Genomic DNA, 12874 nt, shown 5'->3' with positions numbered 1-12874 from the left:
GTTCAGGACGACGTCCCTGAACCCACCGAATTTCGGTGTCCAAATTCGGTTCATGAGATAACGAGCTCCGTCGTCCTTGACTTCTAGATTCTTATCCATTCCTCTTAATGCCTCACCTGTCACATTCTCAGGCTTCAAAGCTTCCAGCTGGGCCTCTTTGATTTGCATGGACAGGTGCGAATGGATTGTCATGGTTAATGACTTTACTCGGTGAACCGAGTATTCTTTTCGACTTAAGGCGTCAGCTACCACGTTGGCTTTACCTGGGTGATAACGAATCTCACACTCGTAATCATTCAGTAGTTCTACCCACCGTCTCTACCTCATGTTGAGCTCTTTTTGATTGAGGATGTGCTGAAGGCTTTTGTGATCGGTAAAGATGGTACACTTTGTTCCGTAAAGGTAGTGCCTCCAGATCTTTAGGGCGAATACTACTTCTCCCAATTCGAGGTCATGTGTGGCGTAGTTGACCTCATGCATTTTAAATTGCCTCGATGCGTAGGAAATGACCTTTCCTCGTTGCATTAACACACACCCAAGACCCTGGTTTGATGCGTCGCAGTAGACCACAAAGTCTTTGGTTCCCTCGGGTAGGGATAAAATCGGGGCGCTGCACAGGGCCTGCTTTAGTGTTTGGAAAGCGGTTTCTTGTTTCTCTCCCCAACTAAAAATCACATTCTTTTGGGTTAGGGTGGTAAGTGGTTTGGCAATCTTGGAGAAGTTTTGGATGAACCTTCGGTAGTAGCCAGCAAGGCCTAAGAATTGGCGGATTTCTGTAGGCGTCCTTGGTGCTGACCAGTTCTCGATCGCCTTGATCTTGGAGGGATCCACATGTATCCCTTTCTCGCTAATCACATGACCGAGGAAGTCCACTTCTCGGATCCAAAATTCGCACTTCGAAAAATTTGCATATAACTTCTCCGCCCTTAGTGTCTCCAATACCCGTCGTAGATGTTGGCTATGCTCTTCCTCGCTCCTTTAATAGACCAGAATGTCGTCTATGAATACAATCACAAACTTGTCTAGGTAAGGCCGGCACACCCGGTTCATCAGATCCATGAACACTGCGGGTGCGTTTGTTAACCCAAAGGGCATTACTACAAACTCGTAGTGACCGTACCGAGTTCTGAACGCCGTTTTAGGAACATCCTCTTCCTGAACCCGTAGTTGATGGTATCCCGATCTCAGATCGATCTTTGAGAAGTAAGATGCTACTTGGAGTTGGTCAAATAGGTCGTCTATTCGGGGTAAAGGGTATCGGTTTTTGATGGTAAGATTATTTAGCTCGCGGTAGTCGATGCACATGCGAAACGATCCATCCTTCTTTTTCACAAACAGAACTGGTGCTCCCCGAGGAGAGAAGATGGGTCTAATGAACCCTTTACTCAGCAGTTCGTTTAGTTGGCTGGAAAGTTCTTGCATCTCGGCTGGCGCTAGACGATAGGGCGCCTTGGCTACGGGGGTAGCTCCGGGGATTAGTTCGATTCGGAATTCGACTTGTCGTGCGGGTGGAACTCCGGGAAGGTCTTCTGGGAATACGTCAGGGAAATTGCAGACCTCCGGAATGTCCTTGACGTTCTTCACCTCTTGTTTCTTATCCACTACGTGGGCTAAGAAGGCGTGGTATTCCTTGCGGAGATACTTTTGGGCTTTGGCGCAAGAGATGATTTGTAGGTTTGCACTGGGTTTGTCGCCGTAGACGACAAGAGTTTCGCCACTCGGCAGATTAAGGCGAACGACCCTTTCGTAACACAGAATGTCAGCACGATTTGAGCTTAACCAATCCATGCCCATGATGATGTCAAAACTTTTTATTGATACCGGCAATAGATCGATTTTGAATGAGTGATTGTCTAGAGTGAGGGTACACCCTGATTATATGTCGTTAGTGCTTTCTGTCTTTCCATTTTCCATTTCTATGACGTATGTATCTTTTAGTGTTTGGGGATTTTGTTTTAATAATTGTTTGAATTTGTGGCTAACAAAACTCCTCTCCGCTCCACTATCGAATAATATGCATGCATATGAGTTATTGAGGAGAAACGTACCGGTAACCACCATGGGATCCTCCCTTGCTTCTCCCTGCCCTAAGGCCAAGACCCTTCCGACACCGCCGGCGTTTGCGTTTCTAGCTTTTGGGCAGTCCCTCTTGTTGTGCCCAGTTTCCCCGCAACCATAACATGCTCGACTTGCTCTGGCGTTGGCGGCCGGGTTGGCTGGTTGGGCAGACGCCTTACAGAAACGGGCGGTATCCCCCTTTTTGTTACAGCTTTTGCAGTGCAGTTCACGACAAGGACCGTTGTGGTGAAAGTTGCACTTGGGAAGGGATTCAACATATTGTCTTAGTGGTGCTGGAGTGGAAGGAGTAGTGGCAGCATGGATGGTAACAGTTTGTTGCCTCTTGGTGGGGTCCTGTTCCAGTTGTTTCTTTTTATTGTTCCAGAACTTCCTCTTGTTGTTCCCTCATTTTGCTTGACCGGAGGTGGTTGTCACAGTGACGTGGATGGCCCGATGATCAATGAGTTGTTGTGCTAACTCCTTGTCACTGTCGAAGGTAGCTGTCCGTGAGGCCAACACGCTATTTTGAATCTGGGGAGATAATCCCCAGAGGTATCGCTCCACCTTCTTGCTTTCCGGAGTGACCATCGCTGGGTAGAGGAGAGCTAGATCGTTGAATCGGGCAGTGTAAGCTGCAAGGTCAGAGCCCGTCATCTTGAGACTCCACAGTTCTTGCTCTAATTTTTGCACTTCACCCCTTGGGCAATACTCCTTCAACATCATAGTTTTCAAGTCTTCCCAGCGTTTCGAATTAGCCACGACGAGTGTCAGAGATTTCACGTGGCCGTTCCACCAAGTAAGGGCCCTACCGGTGAAAGTGCAAGCTGCGAATTTTGTGACAACCGTCAATTTTTGGCCAAGTCAAAATCAACTAAAGTCAACAAGTCAAACTGGTCAACTCATCTAACCCTTGTATATTAGGGTTTCCATTATGATTCTTATTGTACTACTCGCAACCTTAATATAAAGTATCACTTAGAGTTTTCACGTGTTCGGAAATTCTAAACCCTAATCAGGGCAAGTGATGAAACTACACGATAAAACATTATTCCTTAACCCTCGGGGGCATATAACAATCATAACAAGACTTAACGAGGTTTACAAACCTTGCGTTACAAAGCCAAACACTCAAAAAGGTCACAAAAGAAGTCTCTCCCAAACTCTTTCACTCTATCTCTCTCTACCTCAAATCTCTCCAAGTATGTGAAATCTCTCCCAAAACTCTCTAAGTAGGAGAAATCTCTCCAAGTATGTGAAATCTCTCCCAAATCTCTCTCTGTATGAGAAATCTCTCCAAGAATGTGAAATCTCTCCCAAATCTCTCTCTGAATGAGAAATCTCTCCAAGTATGTGAAATCTCTCCCAAATCTCTCTCTGAATGAGAAATCTCTCCAAGTATGTGAAATCTCTCCCAAATCTCTCTCTGAATGAGAAATCTCTCCAAGTGTGTGAAATCTCTCCTAAATCTCTCTCTGAATGAGAAATCTCTCCAAGTATGTCAAATCTCTCCCAAATCTCTCCAAGTATGAGAAATCTCTCCAAGAATGTGAAATCGCTCCCAAATCTCTCTCAGTATGAGAAATCTCTCCAAGTATATGAAATCTCTCCCAAATCTCTCTTTGTATGTCAGATCTCTCCAAGTATGTCAAATCTCTCCCAAATCTCTCTCAAAATCTCTCTCAACTTCTTATAATCACTCGGGGCATCTCGACCCTCGAATTAGACGATAACAGCTCGAAAACGGAAGTCTACGCGAAAAACAGCCTTAAGGAGCCGAACCCTCTCAAGGAGTCGAACCTCCCTTAAGGAACCGAAACCTCCTAAGAACCGAAACCACCTCCTGAGAACCGAACCTGCTAAGGGACCGAGAGGCCACCTTCGGTCCGAGATCTTGACCATCGGTCCGAGATTGCTACTTTCGGCTCCTACTCCACTCTCGGTTCCCTCTACTCGCGGTTCCAATGCACCAGCCGAACCCTACCTTCGGTTCTAGTGCTGCTAAGACCGAGACCTGACCTTCGGCTCTTCCCTTCGCACCTTCGGTCCGAGAGGCGACCCTTCACAGCCGAACCTTACTCTCGGTTTCCTCATCCACTTTCGGTTCTATGAGCTGGAACCGAACCTCCGGCCCTGAATTTCGGAATTTGGCAATTTTTGCCCGGTTTTCAATATTTTTAGCGTTTTGAGCCCGTTTTTCGAGATTTTAACACGAGATTTTCACCAAAACTCGTATTTTAACATAATAAACCCTAAATATTCATATTTTAACTATATTTTGGGGAAAATCATTGCCTAAGAATAAAATCTACTTGGTGAGATATTTAGGTGGAGTGTTGACTTATCCTTTGGACAAGGACACAAGCAACCTCCCCATACCTTCATAGTACAACCCCCAGTCACTATTCACCCATACCTAGTCAATCATTGTCCCTTTCCCACTCTTTTTCAACCATAATCTTGAACAAAAGCTGGAGATATCCTTATCTCTCCTCCAACTTTATTCACTCTTTCTCAAGAAGAACAAACACCTCTCTTCCACTCTCTCTCTCTCTCTCTCTCTCTCTAAAAATTCGATATTCAAAGGCTAGTCTTGGGTTTTTCCTCCACATTTGGTAAGTATCTTCCTCCTACACTTAGATATTCTACTATCCTTCATCCAAATCATAGATTGCTTACACAAATATCGTCATATTTGTTGTTAGATCTTCAAATCTTCAAGCATCTCCCAAGTGTTCTTGAGTTGAACACTTCTTTTCTCCATCATCCATCTACTTAAATCACTCAAGGTGAGTTCATACCCTTACATTTTCATGTTTTCTTCAAGTTTTAGGGGGGGAATTCAAGTTAAAACACCAAAAACTTAACTAAACTCAAACAACAGCTTTCATCCGTAAAGTTGAGTCTTATTCACGGACTTTTTTGACTACCTTAAACTTAATATCTTTCAAAACTGTTTAATATGAAAATATTTCAGGTTCATACCTTTAAAATGACTACTTGCACATCTCCATACGATTTTTCTACGATTTATGGTGATTTTTACAAAACTGCCTATCATTTCAGAAACGAATTCGGACCAGTCTGTGAATATGAACATTTTAACACAAATTAAAGACTTCTAAAAATCATAATAAAAATTATGAATAAACTAGACACATTTTGTGAACTGTCAGAATTTACGGATTCAGTTTTCGACTTCGTATGATTTTTCTATAATTTTTCTAAAACAGTGTAGAAAGGTTAAAAACTAGTTAACAGCTTACAACTTTCATAACACTTTGTAGCATGTTGAGCAAAGTGCATAACAATAAGTTTAAATATCAAATGTATTTTCTTGTTAGTTTATCATTATAAACTGAAATTTAGTCATTCATGATAAGGTTTACTCATTCATTTCGAACACATATAATAAACTTCAATAAGCATAGTTTATGGACTTTTACTACATGAAAAAGGTTTTACTCTCAAAACGAATGGGTTTTTCATATACTACATGATAAACTATAATAGTGATAGTTTAAGGATTTCATATCACTAATTTATTCATAAAAGGTGATTTTACTTCCTCCACGGAAGAGGTTTAATATCAAACTATGTGTAAACTAGTTAACTTAGGTTGTGAGGCAATTCTCTCCCCGTACGTTCGAGTACGGGATCCCAATTCCTGTAAGTTATAACCAGAGTCTCTTGTAGGGAGAGCGTGATAATTGTGTATAGATCTATATTGGGATTGACACCCACACCTCGCTGCTAGCTACAGCCGGACCGACATGTCTGCGGGTGACAAGAGTCATAGTATCTTAACGTCTGAAAAACGTTGTGCAGGTTATTTCTCGTCATAGTATGGTTATAGCGACTCACATAGGTAGTTAAAAATCTTTCAAGTTTACATGGAAAATTCTACTTTGAAAAGGGGTTTACTTCTAAATTAAACGAGTTTATGTCGATCTAAACTTGCATGAATTACTTTAAGTATGGAAAAATACTTGTTTATTCTCGGTCCTGGGATTTAGGACTACATAACTTTTATAAGGAAAATATTGGATTTTCTTTGGAAACATATTTCTATTAAAACTACATTTCATCTAGAATTGTTAGACTTCAGCTATAATTGCTAAGTGTATATGCTAGAGTTATATAAGAATTTAGTCACAATCGACTTAGAATTTGTGGGCCCGCCTTATCTCCTATTCCTTATTTGGTTGTGGACCTAGGGCAGACCCATTATATTGAACGGTTTATTTAACTTAAATTTTATATAACTTATGTACGCTGGGCGATTATAGAAGGAATCTATGGGTCCTTCTAGGGTTCATTATCGCATAACATAGGAGTATTCATTCCACACTTAACTAAGAAAATATTGGATTTTCTGGAAATCATACTCTATCGCTTTTACAAGGAAAACGGTTTCTTCCTCAAACCAAACTCTTATGAACTCACCAAATTAATTGTTGACACTCTTTTCAAAACTATGTGTATTCTCAGGAAATCAGTGAAACAGGAAAACATCAGCACTTTGAGGATGGGACGTTAAATCGTCAAACAGTTTATTTTGTCATCATAATGTAATTGATTTTGAAACATGTAAACATATACTATGGTGTAACCTTTTCAATTATATTTATGATGGTTGTATTTACTTTGAGCACTATTATACTCGTTGTTGTGATACTATACATAAAGTCCTCCACCCCCGGACGTTTCCGCCATCCTTGGTTTGGGGGTGTGACAGATTGGTATCAGAGCATTGTGTATAGTGAACTAAGTATATCGAACCACATAAGATATACAAACTATAAATCCATTCGGACTAAGGTCTCTGATTTAACATTTTCAAATAACTATACTTTTGGAAATAAATAGTTTCTTGTTAAAAGTATACATGCATACATACTAAGGTCATCATCATTCTAGAACAAAACAAAAGTGGTGATTGTTGAACGACACAAGTAGGCTTGGGGATGTATAGTCAGGTCTGGGAATGACATAACCTGATCAACTATGTCTAACCCAGAAGTGATTAGCATATGCCCGGGAATGGTTATGGTGTTGCAACAAGTCTAAAAACTTACCAATTCTATCTACAAAGAAACATCGAAAACATAAGACAAACATTAAAATACTATAGGAGTATTTGGTGATTCTCTAACCAACTTATGTGAAAACTAAAGATCCCTATTAGTAGGTCTATAATGACTGAGTGCATACGCTAAGGTTATACATAATTAAAGATATTATAGACTCAGAATCTATGACTATTGCTTTATTTCCTGTTCCTTGTTTGGTTGTGGACTTAGAGTAGAGTCATTTATTCGAAGGTCTATTCTATCTCAGATTATGTATAACTGGTATGCACTATGTGATTATAGACGTGACTAATAAGGATCACCCCATATAAGTAATTATAGGATTAGACGTCTATTAATTATCTCTTCCACCCCTATTCTCGCACGGACATCACGACAAGATCTTACATACCAGGAGACCCCTACTTTCCGAACCCGGAGAGTTAGTGAGTGATGAGGAAAAAAGTCGGAGGTGGAGTCAGAGGTCAACAACTCTCCTCACATAGCCTGGGCTCTCGCGAACCATCTCGATTCCATCGGACCTGTGCCCCGTTGGGCAGCATTGATCGAGGGATGGAGCCGCCATCAGCAGCAACAAATCGGCATTTGGAGACGTATTATCGTAAGTAGAGTTCATTCTACTCACAAGACCTTGTAGATTAGGTCTATGAGTATGCATTGGTGCTACTCCCCTCCAGGTGTAGGCCCGACCCCGCGAGTTAGTGATTACACTAGTCGAGAGATTTATTTGCGGTCCAAACTTTTCTTGCAATGATGTGGTGTGGACCTGCATCAGGCTCAAAACCTTCCTCTAAAAACTAAATATGCTAAAATCATACAAATAAAAGGGGCATGCGTATTATTTCATTGGGAGCAATACTACTAAAATTCATAAGTTTATCATAGATAGACTCTCGTTATGAACTATTTTCAGAACACCATAAACAACCGAAATACGTTACAATTTGAACTAAGATAAACTTAGTTAGAAAACTCGCGACGTATAGCCATTCTAAAAACTCATTATCGTCTCACCTTTAAACATTTTGGTTGAAAGGTGCCTTCTTTGTAGACCTATAGGGTGCGATCATACCAGCATTAATGCACCGGACCCCATCAGAACTCCTCAGCTAAGCGTGTTGGGCAAGAACTATGTCTTCACCAAGAGACAACCAACCAACTAGCAAGGCGCCAACCCTGCAGATAGACTCTGCTACTTTTCAAGCTGCAGTCACGACAGCCGTGACAGCCGCCATGGCGCAAATCAATGCTAACAAAGCCAACGGAGGTGGAAGCGATGCCGGAAATACTAATTGCCGCAACAAGAAGGGACACCAGCGAGTGTCTACCAACAAAGACGCCTCAGACCACAAACCTAAGAGTAATAAACGAAAGTTTTGGAAAAAAAAGGAGCGCAACCTATCTCAAAGATTCGCTAAAAGACAACAACCCATGGCTACCCCTTCCATTACAACATCAGTCACGACACATGCCTCGACACTAGCCACAAGGTCTGTCACCCAAGCACCGACCAAACCATATAAGGGATCACTCCCAAAGTGTAACAAGTGTGGCTTCCATCACAATGGGGTTTGCCGGGTGATGCACTGTAAAAACTGCAACGAGAACGAACATACTGCCCGCTTCTGCAGAAACCAGACCCAACACCTCGCTTCAACCACCAACACCAGGGTAGGCCGAGGATGCTACCTATGCGGTGAAATGGGACACTTCAAGAGAGAATGTCCAACTGAGAAGAATGACGGGGGAGCAGGAGGAGTATGATGAACAAACCAGCAGGAGCAACAAGGAAACCTTATTAGGACTTTTGTAATGTTTCCAACAAACAAAAACGTTTAAGTACCATATGTTTGTAATGAATTTGGTATGCTTGCTAAAATTACCGTCTTTCAAAAAGTAGTTAAAATACTCCCTTGTTCAAATCAAATCAAAGACGCTCGTATATGACCTTAGGATCATTACCTGTAAGCTGTGATGACTTTGTGCATACATCGGGGTCAATTATAATCAAAATACTAAAGACTTAAAGCGAATAAGTCTGTCTTGACTCCTATTCCATGTCGAGTAGTGGGATTAGGGTAGAGCCACTCACTCGACGATTTCACCAATACCAAATTTCAAGCGACTTGCATATGCCGCTCGATCATAGAGTGACCTGTCGGGGATCATAATATAAAGTATCATTACTAGCTATCAGAACACACTCACTACCAGTGCTAGCTGCTGTGGTATGAATCATCCACGGTAATAATAACATCGAATAAAACGGAACACACTGAAAAGAAACACAAGATACTCTATCACTCTAACGAACACCTCTTGCGAATACAGCTTAACACATGTTTTACCTAAAAAGATACTGTTGTCATCATTCGATTTCGATTGGTATAGTCCTCACCTCCCTGATTAAACATCTACGAAAGGACCCTTCATCTAACCCACTGAATATCGAAATCTTCGTCTCCCATAAACACAAATCCGACATGGACCTCCGGGTCATCTCTCGCTGCGAAACCCCAAAACACTAACCAGAGGAGTATTATACCTTCCGAAACCTTACCACAAGTAACTCCAGAAGACCCTTACGGAATGTCACAGATGCAACAGATAAGGTTCAAGCACAGAGGCTTGGGACGAATACGGTTAGTCTATCACTACTAAGTGTATACGCGAGGATAATGTATAATTAAGATTCTACGGACATTAGATGTGTGTTTCCGCCCTATTTCCTGTTCCTTGTCTGGTTGTGGACTTGGGGCAGAGTCACCCATCCAACTGTCTTGCCAACCTTAATTACATACGACCTATATGCGCAAGTTGATGATAGATGGACCAGGTACGAGTCCTACCATGAACTTCGGGACCAGGTTACCCAGGAGTGCGAGTGAACGCCCTATCATCCGAACAAGTCTAGTCGTGTAAACCGAACCCATATGTTCCCTACCGATCTAATCAAACGAGAAACACTAAGGCAGACCCTATGCAACGCTCCGAGGAGAAGTTATCACTTATGACTTAGTACAAATTCGAGAAAGGCTGAAAGCATCTCGAGAACACGGCAAAACCCGAATAAGTCTTATCATCTATATAAAAACGCAGGGTTTTTACTAGTGAAACTATGATGGCTAGTGTAAACATTATGCTCATATATCATTAAGATTCTGTGGACTTAGAATGTGTGATTCCGCCTCATTTCCTGTTCCTTGTTTGGTTGCGGGCTTAAGGCGGGGTCACCCATCCGAATGCCCTTGCAATCTTAATGATATACGACTAGTTTACACCAAGCGATTATAAAAGAACTGGTAGGACTTATAATGCAAATTTCGTCACAAATTGTTGAAACACTCGTAATGCTAGTACTCGCTAACTACATTATAAAATATTCATAGTAGTAATACCAAGGATAAAACAGGGAGCATAAAGGCACACATTGAATACACTATCATCCCAAAACAATAACTCCTTTTAAATCGACTCAGCTCAAGTTACAATAAGAAATTCCAAGGTCGTTATTTAACATCAGACGGGTTGTTCCCCACCATATCAATTTCTTATACTACGAAAAGTTCCCCCATCTTTCCTCCAAATTTTTGAAGTCCCAGTCGAAACACTAATTTCGGGACGAAATTCTTTCTAACGGGGGGATGATGTGACAATCGTCAATTTTTGGCCAAGTCAAAGTCAACTAAAGTCAACAAGTCAAACCGGTCAACTCATCTAACCCTTGTATATTAGGGTTTCCATTATGATTCTTATTGTACTACTCGCAACCTTAATACAAAGTATCACTTAGAGTTTTCACGTGTTCGGAAATTCTAAACCCTAATCAGGGCAAGTGATGAAACTACTCGATAAAACATTATTCCTTAACCCTCGGGGGCATATAACAATCATAACAAGACTTAACGAGGTTTACAAACCTTGCGTTACAAAGCCAAACACTCAAAAAGGTCACCAAAGAAGTCTCTCCCAATCTCTTTCACTCTATCTCTCTCTACCTCAAATCTCTCTAAGTATGTGAAATCTCTCCCAAAACTCTCTAAGTAGGAGAAATCTCTCCAAGTATGTGAAATCTCTCCCAAATCTCTCTCTGTATGAGAAATCTCTCCAATAATGTGAAATCTCTCCCAAATCTCTCTCTGAATGAGAAATCTCTCCAAGTATGTGAAATCTCTCCCAAATCTCTCTCTGAATGAGAAATCTCTCCAAGTATGTGAAATCTCTCCCAAATCTCTCTCTGAATGAGAAATCTCTCCAAGTGTGTGAAATCTCTCCCAAATCTCTCTCTGAATGAGAAATCTCTCCAAGTATGTCAAATCTCTCCCAAATCTCTCCAAGTATGAGAAATCTCTCCATGAATGTGAAATCTCTCCCAAATCTCTCTCAGTATGAGAAATCTCTCCAAGTATGTGAAATCTCTCCCAAATCTCTCTCTGTATGTCAGATCTCTCCAAGTATGTCAAATCTCTCCCAAATCTCTCTCAAAATCTCTCTCAACTTCTTATAATCACTCGGGGCATCCCGACCCTCGAATTAGATGAAAACAGCTCGAAAACGGAAGTCTACGCGAAAAACAGCCTTAAGGAGCCGAACCCTCTCAAGGAGCCGAACCTCCCTTAAGGAACCGAAACCTCCTAAGAACCGAAACCACCTCCTGAGAACCGAACCTGCTAAGGGACCGAGAGGCCACCTTCGGTCCGAGATCTTGACCTTTGGTCCGAGATTGCTACTTTCGGCTCCTACTCCACTCTCGGTTCCCTCTACTCTCGGTTCCAATGCACCAGCCGAACCCTACCTTCGGTTCTAGTGCTGCTAAGACCGAGACCTGACCTTCGGCTCTTCCCTTCGCACCTTCGGTCCGAGAGGCGACCCTTCACAGCCGAACCTTACTCTCGGTTTCCTCATCCACTTTCGGTTCTATGAGCTGGAACCGAACCTCCGACCCTGAATTTCGGAATTTGGCAATTTTTGCCCGGTTTTCAATATTTTTAGCGTTTTGAGCCCGTTTTTCGAGATTTTAACATGAGATTTTCACCCAAACTCGTATTTTAACATAATAAACCCTAAATATTCATATTTTAACTATATTTTGGGGAAAATCATTGCCTAAGAATAAAATCTACTTGGTGAGATATTTAGGTGGAGTGTTGACTTATCCTTTGGACAAGGACACAAGCAATCTCCCCATACCTTCATAGTACAACCCCCAGTCACTATTTACCCATACCTAGTCAATCATTGTCCCTTTCCCACTCTTTTTCAGCCATAATCTTGAACAAAAGCTGGAGATATCCTTATCTCTCCTCCAACTTTATTCACTCTTTCTCAAGAAGAACAAACACCTCTCTTCCACTTTCTCTCTCTCTCTCTCTCTCTCTCTCTAAAAATTCGAGATTCAAAGGCAAGTCTTGGGTGTTTCCTCCACATTTGGTAAGTATCTTCCTCCTACACTTAGATATTCTACTATCCTTCATCCAAATCATAGATTGCTTACACAAATATCGTCATATTTGTTGTTAGATCTTCAAATCTTCAAGCATCTTCCAAGTGTTCTTGAGTTGAAAACTTCTTTTCTCCATCATCCATCTACTGAAATCACTCAAGGTGAGTTCATACCCCTACATTTTCATGTTTTCTTCAAGTTTTAGGGGGGGGGGGGGGGGAATACAAGTTAAAACACCAAAAACTTAACTAAACTCAAACAACAGCTTTCATCAGTAAAGTTG

Source organism: Lactuca virosa, chromosome 6 (genome assembly GCF_052849685.1).
Source record: "Lactuca virosa cultivar CGN04683 chromosome 6, Lactuca_virosa_CGN04683_v6, whole genome shotgun sequence".
Classification (NCBI taxonomy): Eukaryota; Viridiplantae; Streptophyta; class Magnoliopsida; order Asterales; family Asteraceae; genus Lactuca; species Lactuca virosa.
Note: the sequence above shows the minus strand (reverse complement) of the source record.